General features: G+C 37.5%; 1 protein-coding gene across 6 annotated transcripts in view; it reads right to left on the bottom strand.

Moving 5' to 3' along the window:
- Nucleotides 1-12,730, bottom strand: part of LOC145690457 (putative palmitoyltransferase ZDHHC24) — a 292,920-nt gene that overhangs the window by 31,553 nt on the left and 248,637 nt on the right. For 2 of the 6 annotated variants that reach the window (XR_014132221.1, XR_014132231.1), the window contains one exon: nucleotides 8,920-11,042. The exons of the other annotated variants lie outside the window; for them this stretch is intronic. The gene's annotated coding sequence lies outside the window, so the exon portion shown is untranslated. Of the gene's footprint in view, nucleotides 1-8,919; nucleotides 11,043-12,730 lie in introns of those variants that run through there. 6 annotated transcript variants of the gene reach the window in all.

The following is a 12,730-nucleotide window of genomic DNA, read 5'->3' as shown; positions in this document are numbered from 1 at the left end:
TCCCAGCATCAATGTCACTAGAGTAGTTAAGACTCGCAACGGAATCATTCTTAAATCAACTGATCCCAAGTTTGCCATCACTGTACGCAACAAAGCCTCGTTTGAAATCTTTGGCAAGAACGCTACAATGGAAACTCTTAGTTCATCTCGGCGCAAACAACCACCACCTCCTAAGAAACCTCCCCTTTTATCGGTGGTTATTAGGGGATTTGATCCGTCGTATACAGACGAGGAAATTTTAGAAGAGTTGCGGGCAGAGGGACTTACCATCACGAAAGCACTTCGCATTCGCAATGATCAAGGACCGACGTTTATGGTGCGGATATTAACTTCATCTCAAGAAACAATCGATACCTTACTTGCAAATGGTGCTTTCATCTATAAGCAACGACATCGAGTCGAACCCTCTCGTTCTTCACCACCGTTGCCAATTCGTTGCGAGAAATGCCAAGTTTACAACCAACATACAATTGCAAACTGCCGTAATACTGCCGTCTGTGGCTACTGTAGTGGCACTCATCCTACTCGTTCATGCACTAATCTTAAACTACCACCTCGATGCGCTACTTGCAATGAACAACATCCTACTTATAAGTGCAAAGGGAAACCTCCACCAGAAACTTCTCATCCTGAATTAGTAGCTCCATTACGAACACATGATTCATCCACCAACACAGACTTTCCAGCGGAATCCACACCAGTTACTATCGATAAACTTCTGGCTTTCACAACTCTCGCCTTACAAAATATCCATCCTTTTATCCGCCCACATATCTTACAACAAATTACTCATTCCGCCCGGATCATCTTCCATGCTTCCTTTAATACTACGTACTCTAACACCGATGTCTATTTTCACACAAAAAATCTTCCGTGCGACTTCTAACTACCACCGCATACTTCATATCATGGGTATTGTGTTCTTATTTCCAAACATTCGATCCTTATCCAAAAACAAGCTGCTATTTGACACGCTTCTGTTGGAAGAAAAGGTGAACTCCTTCCTTCTGAACGAAACCTTAAAACCCCGTGATACTATCCACATACCCCATTACAACATCCTTCGTTGTGACAGCCAGCTTCTTGCTCACCGAGCTAACGGTGGAGCAGCTATTGACTTCTACCACGCTTTACCATTTCGACGCCATCCCTGTCCACTTCCCAATCATCCAGAGCATGTTATCACAACATTGTATTTTCCCAATATCGCAATCAGTGTCATCACCATCTATATCCGTCCCGGACATCCGATTCCTCTTGCCTTTTTCCAACACATTTCACATAGCTATAAGTATTATTTAATCATGGCAGACATCAATCTCCATAGTCGAACAGATAATGAACGCACTACGTTCCTTCAATTTCTTTCTTCGCATACAACAGGAATTATACATGATTTACCCACACCGTCCCGTCCTATCTCTCAGACAACGCCTGACGTTATTATCACTTCTAATACCATAGCTTCCCACTGCACAGTCGAAGTCCTTGATCTCGTTGGCAGCGATCACGCACCTCTCAAACTTACTTATCACCACAATACCGCCAACAAACCTTTCAATGCACCACCTCCTCGCACATTACTTCGTTATGACAAAGCGGACTGGACCAAATATCGTGAACATATTACCCAATCACTTCAAAATCGCGCACCACCATCTACGGAAGAGCAGTTATACAAAAGCATAACTACAATCAGCTCTACTATTTCTCACGCATCCGAACTCTATATTCCCTGTTCAGCTTCTATTCCATACAAACCACAACTACCGCCTCAATACTTAACTATGATTCGCCGCTCTCGAGAGCTTTATCGCGAATACGTTCGTACTAGAAACCCAGAAACCCTCCACCACCATCACCAGCTGCAACGCACTGTTCGTAACTATCTCAAGGCATATAAACTGAGAAACTGGGTAAAAACTTGTAATAACCTCAATGAAACCAGCCACCCTTCTAAATTCTGGAAACGTTTCAACGCACTCTGCGGTAAATATACAAAACCTCATTGTCCTCTACTCCACAATAACACACCACTTCAAAATGATCAGGAAAAAGCCAATGCCTTTGCAGATTACCTGCAGGAAATATTCACACCTACACCTCTTTCCGATCTCACAGCTCCGCATCCTGTTGACAATCTACCTCTTGACTCTCCTTATTTACAGCCCAGTAGCAATCATACGCTTCCAAATCATCCGCTTACAACACCCATTTCCACAACCGAAATTATCACTGTTGTTAACCGCAAACGTAACTCTGCCCCAGGTTTTCACAATATTACATATCGGCACATTAAGGAAAGTCCTCCTGTACTTCTGACGCTTCTCGCTCTCATCTATAATTTCATTCTCCGTACCGGATTCTTCCCAACGGATTGGAAAACTTCTAAAACACTTATGTTCCTGAAGCCAAACAAGCCACCTACCGCCACATCTTCTTATAGACCTATTGAACTGACATCCACTTTTAGCAAAATTCTCGAACGCATCATCGTTGAAAGATTGCACCCGTACCTAGAATCTAAAAATATCCTTCCTATTCATCAAGCTGGTTTTCGCCCTGCATTCTCTATCAATGATCAACTCCTTAGCCTCACCAGTCTCATCACAAATCATTATAATTCTGTCAGACCTTCTTGCCTACTTTCATTCGACCTCGAAAAAGCCTTTGATAAAGTCTGGCACCTGGCACTTCTCCATAAGCTTCTCCATTCTGCATTTCCCATTACATATATTCGCTTTATCTATCACTTTCTTGTATGTCGTCTCTCTTACGTCAGCATCAATAATCAGCTTTCTCATCCCATCTTCCTTCTGTCAGGAGTACCACAAGGTTCTGCTCTATCTCCGCTGTTATATATCATTTTTGTAGCCGATTTCCCTCCACTTCCTCCTGATGTGTGTTTATTTCAGTATGCTGATGATACTGCTTTTCTACCCTTAGGAAATACTATCCGTCAGATCACTCGAGATCTCCAAGAAGCCATCAACCAGTTCACTCATTGGTGCCGTCAGTGGAGGCTTTCAATCAATGCAGCAAAAACACAGGCCATTACCTTTATATCCCCACGAAAGCGCACCAAAGTACACCGCAACCCATCGCTGCTTTCACTCACAGTTAATGACACTCCAATCATTCAAACTCGATCCTTTACTTATCTGGGCATTCTTTATGATTCTCACCTCACATTGAAACCACACCTCAAGAAAGTAGCTGCCAAAGCTTATCAGCGCCTAAACCTTCTCAAGCGCCTGACTGGCACAACCTGGGGCCTACAACCTAACACAGTTCTGAATACATATAAAGTGTTCATGCGACCAGTGCTTACGTATGGGCTTACTGCTTGGATTTCTGCCCTTCCAACATACTATGAAAAGTTACGCATCCTAGAGCGACATGCATTCCGTATCGCACATCGTATTCAATTACCAAGCCCAACCCGTGAGCTGTATAATCTCGTCACCTTCCCCGACATCTCGTCTCATCTTGAATCTCTTAGGCAGAAGTTCATCACTGTCAGGTATACTTCTCACCAGCCATTACTCCTCGATACTATGCACTATCTTGCTCTTCATCCTGTCCGTCCCCGCTATGCCTACTCCCCATTTAGTCTGCTCTTCACTCTCTACTGCTATACGCTGCCACCTGATCACCCGGATTTACTCTTACTCGAAGACTGAAATTCATGCCCATCTACCACACGTATTTCCGTCATTTTCTGCACAGTAAGATCTTCTGTCTCTAACAGGGCTCCCCACGTCTTCATCAGCCTAGAGCAGCCCCTAGGCAGAAGATAACCTCATTTGTCATACTAATTTCCCTTGTGTTGTCCCGTGTATCGCACCTCATCCCATTATTCACCTTCATTCTCTTTTGATATAACTTCTAATTGTTAGCAGTTTAATCTATAAGGATTTCTCAATCACCAAAACATATATATATAGTTGTGTTTGGAGTTTAAGTATTTATGAATCTGTTTTCTACATATTAATTCCTTATATGTTTATAATCACTTTCTTTATATTATCACTCATTCTAAGGGTTAGTTCCCTTTTCACTCATTCTATATGTCTATAAAATGTACACCATTAATTTATACTTACATAGTTAAGTAGTTTCGCTTCTCCTTAATTTATGATTATGATCGCAAAGGTCATAATGTCCAGACATTCGATGATAAATAAATAAATAAATAAAATCACTTAGCCCATCTACCTATTAATCCTCTATCCATTAATCCTCAATACCTCTCCCCCCTCAAAGAGAGTGTAGTCCTCTAACAGGGTGCTAGCCTCCGGCTAGCTGTAAAAAGAAAAAAATAGAGGGCCAACAAAGATGATACTTAGAACGATAAATATTCCTTTTAATTCAAGTTCTAGCCCTAATTCGTTAATCTATCTCAATGAATTATATCATTATACATACCAACTAACGTCGATTTATTCTTTCCTTTATACATATATTATGGATCAATAACAACCATACCGTTTTATGTACGTATCCTCCCAATAATTATGTTTTCCATGACAACATGTCCTATCAATAACAAACTAATAATCTTACTCATGACAACATGTCCTGTCAATAACAGCGTTCTTTCTTTTAATTATATATAAGCTATATGCTTAATTATTGCGCCTCTGATCAATGTTGATAATATAGGTACAGATTAATTATAATAGGGATATATAGGGATATATCGCTGTAAATGTCGCCCAGAACGGGAATTCCGTAACAGTATTACAGTGAAGGAAAGAACCCTGGATATTTTCAAAACACTCACTTTTTGAATAGCCCTCGTACTAATTATTATTACATCAATCCTCGTATTAATTATTATTATTACATCAATATAAATATTTTTCTTTTCTCTTCTTTCTCCATATATATATATATCAATTCATTTATAATAACATTTTTCTTTTATTACTAATTACGTATCATAAAACGTCGATTCATTACAAATATCATTTATGGATCTATTCAAAATTATAACTAATTGATGACTTACGCAGAGTTACTAGTTAGTTGTTCCTCTTTTACATTGAACGATAACATCCATATACAAACAACATTATTTATAATTAAGATCGTCATCTTACCAAAACAACAACAAGATCAGAAGGCAATAATTACATTTAAAGGCTTCAATTTAAAATCAATGTCATAGATTTCAAGTTAACATAATCAAATTTCTTTTGAACATGTAAAGTAAAATAAAGGTAAACATAACACTCAAAGTTAATACAAAGATAAGATAAATTAATCACATCATAACATGTTGCAGAAATATAAAGTCCAAATGAAGTATTCACAACACAACTCGTAACATCTGAGAGAATAAATTAAGAATTGTTATCCAAATTTAATTTAGTTAACATATCAGGGTTGAAATTTTAACCAGCTTTAGCCGTTTACCTGCTCCAGCTTTTCATATCTAAATTATATTTATCATCAATATTATTCACAAATAAATTAATAGACGAATTTTGCGTTGAATAACCGTGGGAACCTTCGGCTGGTATGGGATTAACCCCAACCATATCAGCGGGTTTTAGTTTAAATTATGGTTAACAAACGAGTCAATTAGAGTACATTGAACACCACAATCCTGGTTACTTTCTCTCGATCCACTTCCTGTTCCATTTATTGTTTCGATCCTATTTCGACAATTCCTGCCATCTCGAGGTCTCCAATTAAATCTGTTTTGGGTCACACTGGTATGCATGACATTGTTACTGTAATTACGTCTTCCACGAAAGTTTCTTCCGTTCGTCCAACTGTTCCTCGGATTATTATAATTCGTTCCATTTCTACCGCTAGAATTGAATCTTCCATTAGCTCCAGTTCCAGTACGTATAACAGATCTTTCACTAATTCCAATGCCAGTATTGTCACGTGACCTCTCATCGCTGCGAAGATTTTCGGTATTTTCATTAGTTATATTCAGGTTTCTGACAGGAATTGGATTGGATGGATTACGATTACTTCCGCTAGGGTTCGGGAATTGATTCTCGAAGTTCTGGACTAAAATTATCAGATGATTGAAGTTTACGCATTGAGCAGACAACAGAATCTGTTGTAATTTATACGGCAATAAAATGCGTACGGAAGCGATTATTCTGGATTCGGGCTGAAACGGATTGACGAGTTTAAGTTCATTATATGCATTGATTGTAAAATCCGTAAGAGATTTATCGACCCGAGGTGAATAGTGTCGAGTTCGCACCATCGCATCACGGTTAGCTAACAAGAAATCATTTTCGTAATTAGCCAACAAGGCCCGTTTAAATTCTTCGTAGGATTTTATATGGTCGCGAATAGCCTTAAACCACAAGGAACAAGGAGGAAGTAACAGATGTGGTAACAACTTCATAAATTTAGATTGATCTACACCCATAATTTCACACTCTGCTTCAAATTTTTCTAAGAACGAGCTTGCGGTTTCGTCACACTTACCGCTGAATTTAGTCATGGCCTTAATTTCACTGACCTTAACGTTTATTTTACTATAGTTATGTTTTTGTTGGCGTTGATAATGGTCTGGAACCCTTTCGCACTTATTTATCTCCTTTCTTCTTTTGCGATCTGGACTTTGGAATCGCCTACTGTGGTTTTCCACAACTAAACCATCATCAGTAGAACTCTTAGAAGAAGATATCCCGTCAGTTTCTATTAATGGAGTTCTCGGGCGGTGATGCAATGTTTCCTGTTGATGATGCATTGTTTCCTGTTGATTGGGAGTACCCAAAGCCTCCTTATACATAGGATTATTGTAGTCACATTCCCTCTCTTGTAACGATCTGATTTCCTCTTGTATGTTGGATATCAGTATGCTATGTGAATTGACCTGGGCAGTGATATTCGCTATCTGATTTTTTTGTTGGGCTGTAGTCGATTCCATGGCTTCAACGACTTTCTTTATCGACTCAGTTTCTAGAGTTAGTTGATCCTGTCTACCTTGCCATTTGTTACTGAATTGTTGAAACCTGGTATCAACTTCTCGCGTCATATCATTTGTAATTTTGATGGTAACCTCATCAGCTAATACTTGCAAATTTTCTTTCAAATTGTGTTGCAAGCGATCAAAATTTTCTTGTACACCTTGTACTTTATCTGCAAGAGATTTATGTTGCTCTAGTATCTGTTCTAGCTTTTCATCGTTCAATTTTTGCTGTTGATCAAATTTAGCAGTTAGTGTCTGTTCTAGCTTTTCATGGTTTGATTTCAGCTTTTGATCGTTCAATTTCTGTATCTGTTCTAGCTTTTCATCGTTCAATTTTTGTTGTTGATCAAATTTAGCAGTTAGTGTCTGTTCTAGCTTTTCATCGTTCAACTTTTGTTGTTGATCAAATTTAGCATCTAGTAGTTGACTAATCGTATCAATAAGATTAGAATGAGAACGTTCGGACACAGTTACGGCATTTCCAGATATGGTTTCATTTAAAATACTGGGTACTTCTTCAATCTCGGAATCCTGCATATTGCCAATTCTTTGGATTTTCCTCCCACTTCTCAAAGTAGTGAAACTCATAAAAGTTATATATATGTATACACATAAACTCAGTTCTTACTATCCTTCAGAACTAAAGGTTTTCAGTATATTCCCGGGTTTCGGCACCAGATAGAACGATAAATATTCCTTTTAATTCAAGTTCTAGCCCTAATTCGTTAATCTATCTCAATGAATTATATCATTATACATACCAACTAACGTCGATTTATTCTTTCCTTTATACATATATTATGGATCAATAACAACCATACCGTTTTATGTACGTATCCTCCCAATAATTATGTTTTCCATGACAACATGTCCTATCAATAACAAACTAATAATCTTACTCATGACAACATGTCCTGTCAATAACAGCGTTCTTTCTTTTAATTATATATAAGCTATATGCTTAATTATTGCGCCTCTGATCAATGTTGATAATATAGGTACAGATTAATTATAATAGGGATATATAGGGATATATCGCTGTATACTATCATTAAAACAGCTGCAGTAAAATGTGGTGAAAGCGAAAACATACATAACAAATATTAAAGAAACTTCCGTCATATATAAAAAGGAATATTCTGTACTCTATATTGGTAGATCAAACTTTTATGCACTAACGACCTAAGTGCGTGGTTCCACACCCACCTAGAGCGACAAAGAGAGGGAAATAAGTATATATATATATATATATATATATATATATATATATATATATATATATATATATATATATATATCAGAGCGCAAAATTTCCGATCGCCAGGTCACCATTGGCGACTAGAAATTTAGAGCTGGCGACCAATGTTCAGTAGGAATGGTTTCTGCCTAAACTCACAGGGCTGCGCAGATTCTGTTTCGCACGAAAATAATGGTCACTGAGTGAGAGAAAGCACGGAATATGAAGTCTTCACAACAAACATGGAAAGTGAAGTCTTAACAATGTTGTAATTCGCTCCTCCTTTCCCACCCACAATCGAAATGGTTTGCCTCCTGGCGCGTCAACGCGAGAGATCGCTTCCCCCGCTGTTTGAATCTAGAACAGCTGGGAGGTACAGCCCAGTGCCTAGAATAGATCAACCAATCACGTCACGATATAAGTGATAAATAAATAAATAACAAAATAAGTAAATACATAAAATATATTTTAAAAATAGATATTTGCATGAGATACCGTTATCACTGCAATAGGCAACTGATATTTCAGTGCAGAGAGAGAGAGTTACACAAACGTAAAGTCTTAAGGTAAGATATCCTTTAACGTGTATATGAATTGTCCAATTCAAAATTGATTATCCTGAATCTGTCTGGTTTTGAAATTTTATGCCCTGAGTAATCTCCTTCTTTGTCAAACCAAAGGCCGTGAGGGGGACCTCACATAATTTGTACCTGAGGGATACTAGTGACCATCGTTTTTGGATTGGCGAGTACGTCTGACTTTGAAATTTTGCGCTTTGTATGTAGTGCTAATTTTAAATTTTGCGTTGTAACTTAGAACTTACTGAAAGGCGTGACATATGACAATTGATTGGACGTCTGAAGTCCTTAAGTAGTCTATGGTGTACAATGAGAGATTTGTTTATTTCAGGAATGTGGTGACTGCCCTGGAAAGGGAGGACCTGCCTTCCAGACACTTGGTCTGGAAAACATAGCATGTGATTTTTCTGAGGCTACATAGGCAATATGAAAGGAAGATAAACTTATTAAGAAAGCTGCTGTCATTGATACGTTCATTGTCGAAATTAGAAAATGGAAAGTGAAAGCAGTAACACACAAATATCTGAAGAAATTGCAACAACAGCACACTGCGGAAGTGAAGACGCGTGTAGCTATGTTCAGTACTTCACTGTGATTTTTCTGACCTGGTCTGATTCTGCCACAAGAAATACAGGGAATCAATGGAGTAATGACCAAGATCATTTTTTACAAGAGTCACATATTTTCAAAATAAAACCACAGGTGTTGGCAATGTAGTGTTGCAGTTGTAGTATTGGCAATACGCGAAATTCTCAGGCATCGGAGCGTCTAATGGCATTGAAAATAGTTACATTGTAGACCAAATGAAGTACAATAGGAGACTTTATAGACCAACCCGCCTCTGATAAGGAACTTCACAAATCAACTTTCAGTCAGAAGTTAGAAAAGGTAATCTTTTTTATAGTAATTTACCTCTACCAAGATGCCGGTTAGTACCAGAAATAAAATATATATTTATCTATTTTCCAATCTTCACAAATGATCCAAGGCATTAATTTTTGAGCATATATAAAGACAACTCAGCTGTAAATATTTCCAACAGAACAAAGCTTTCGTTTCTGCTTCTGGATGGAGATGGGCTTTTTTTCAAAGATACAAAAACATCATTATGATTTGAAATCTCAGGAGCACTATATAATATATATATAAACTTTGCACTTGGATAAATTTCAGTTCTTCTTTGACTGTGCATTAAAAAACGATGTAATTAGAGCATTTATCTTTTCTCAACACTTTCCTGAATAACTCGAATGTCCTTGCGCTCTTTGCATTCCTCTCCTTTCAATGACATGACACCTCCCAACATCCCTTGAGTGGTTTGTGCCTCCTTCAGGTCCCCTTTTTTAAGAGCCTTCCGAAGTCTATCTGTGGCTTCACCAAGCAGAAAATTTGCAGATTCTCTGGTCTCACTATACATCCTCTTCCTTTCACTAAGCTGGCTTTCAATTTCTTCTATGTTCTTCTTAGCACTTCTATTCATGCATTTTCCAGTTTTTGTTCTTCTGCTTTTTTCAACTTTTCTTCTCTAAGTGTGACACTTCTTTCCTTGGCTAGTCGCTGTTCCTTCAGAAACTGTTGGTAATGCTTATGAACCTTTTGACCCAGGGTAATCATCTTTTTAGAAATTGAGATCTGACCAATATGTAATGGTAACTTGCAGCTCCTTCTTATCTTCAACATTTGTAGTTTCATCATAAGAAATGATGTTATGGAACCGAGCCAATATCTTCGAACATTTCTTCATAGAAATGCACACCAAGAGCATCAGTGGTCAAATAGAGCATCCTTTTAGGGTTAATGGAAAAACTATCAGGCAATCCTCCTGCAAACATTCTTTCAAGTGTAGCTTTGATATCTGTACATGAATAGGCTGAGTAATTGCTACAAATGCTCTTCATTGTCCTTATCAATTATGCCACCGTAGCACTGTCCCTGACACTGCAAATAAGCACAGTTGATGCAATCTTGGCTATGTTCTGTTGTAGACTCTGGAAGCTTACTACTAGTTTGAGAGGATTGAAGACTGTCTGAACCTGATGGAACAGGTGTGCATGTTAATACTAACTGGTTTCCTCCAAGAATATCAGTACATCATTTTTTTTCTGTTCCTTCTGAATGCTGTAAAACTAAATGAAACCTTTGTTTGAAACATTTACAACACACGTGTTTTTCTGCCCAAGAAGATATTCGGTGACCATTGCTGTATTTCATGTGAAGCCAATCATTCCTGAATTTACACTTCCTCAACGTGTTTTACACTGTTCACTTCACGACACACCTGCAAATACATAAATTATTATAGCGTCTATTGGCATCCGTTCCTGGAATTTTTCTAACGTAAAAAACACAATTCATCACAAAAACACGAGTTAGACTTCAATAAACACTAAGATATGAAATCCGGACTGAACTTCGTAGGATTCAAGCTCACACAGGTTAAATGTACACTCATGTCCAAAATTATTGTCGCATGTCTACAAATATGTTGTTGTAGGAATATAATTTGATAACGAATTCGCCTTCTATTTCTTATAATGTTAGTATGTGTATAATCGGCAAAGACATGTATGTGGCAAATTTCATATCAAAAGAGCAGTAAATAAGAACAATACAACGAAAATAAAATTTTCTTGTCCGTTTAGCAACATTCTATTTTACTCATTCTAATTTTCGTATTTATAATTCTTTTCCTATGAAATTTACCACAAATATACATTTTCCGATTATACGCATAGTATCAGTATTAAAAGTACCCTGCAAAATCATTATCAAATTATATTCTTACAGGAAGACAGATATAGATATGCGACAATCGTTTTGAACATGAGTGTACGTGCATGATTGTGAGGTTTTTTATACAGCAGACAATGTGCACGGGACGGACATTCAAAGATGGTAACAGAACGTACAAAATATACCAACAAAAGGATCCTTTAAGAATGTTCCTACTTGTTACAACTCCATTGAGGTAATATAAGAACTAGAAATGCCCTAACAGGGAAATCTTGATGGTATCGAACTCGCATAACTCGAATAGATCCACTGTTTTAAGGGTGGCCAAAAGCTAATTGCCCCCTTACTAATCTTTTAGAATACACTGTTCAATCGTTTATAAACGTGCGAAAATTATACGTTTAAAACACTGTAACAAAATATTCTGAAAGCGAAGTGATTTTTACACTTCTGTTACCCTATAACAGTCAATATGTGGATGTCGTCGTAATTTCGTAACATTGAGGTAATATACATGTATAGCCAGAAACAAAAAATCGGGCACTCCCCGTACGACTTATGCGTTGAGTGTCCGACGTTTTTGTCCTGATTGTACTTATATTTGACACTCGTGTATCATTGTATAGTCAGGGAGACTCAATAGGTGTACTTCATTTGTTTACTCATGAAGACCGGAGATATGGATTTTATTTGCTCATATACATCAGTTAATAGAAGCTTACGGAATACATCACCTTAGAGAGGAAATTCTCGAATTGAAGGCTACAATGCTCGAATGTACACAGTGACATAGCGAAAGGCATGACTAGTTCTTATATTACCTCAATTTACAACTAATTAAATTAGGATTCCCCCTTATTTTGCAAGTACGGATTCCTTTACTTTTCCAGATCATGATTTATAAATTTCCGATTCTACATAATGTAAAAAGTCATCTATATTTTCCTCTTGCTTCGGGTTGACTCGGCATGAATATTTATATAGTCGTTAAGCCGTATCATTGTATTTTTTAAGTCGAAATGTTAAACAAAAAACGAAAGAAGAAAAAAGAAAGGATGCTGTAGCGAAATAAAGGTTTAGAAACTGGATTTGAGAGGTATAAATCCATACTTAAAATTCCTTTATTTTTCCAGGTTTTTAAATGTTTCTATGACTAGGATCAAATTCTATGACTATTGAGTTACATGAATTCCCTCACTTTCCCGGTTTACCAGGTCGATGGGAACCCTGTTA

Source organism: Thermobia domestica, chromosome 7 (genome assembly GCF_964235325.1).
Source record: "Thermobia domestica chromosome 7, izTheDome1.hap1.1, whole genome shotgun sequence".
NCBI classification, from domain to species: domain Eukaryota; kingdom Metazoa; phylum Arthropoda; class Insecta; order Zygentoma; family Lepismatidae; genus Thermobia; species Thermobia domestica.
This window is presented reverse-complemented; position numbering and strand designations above follow the sequence as displayed.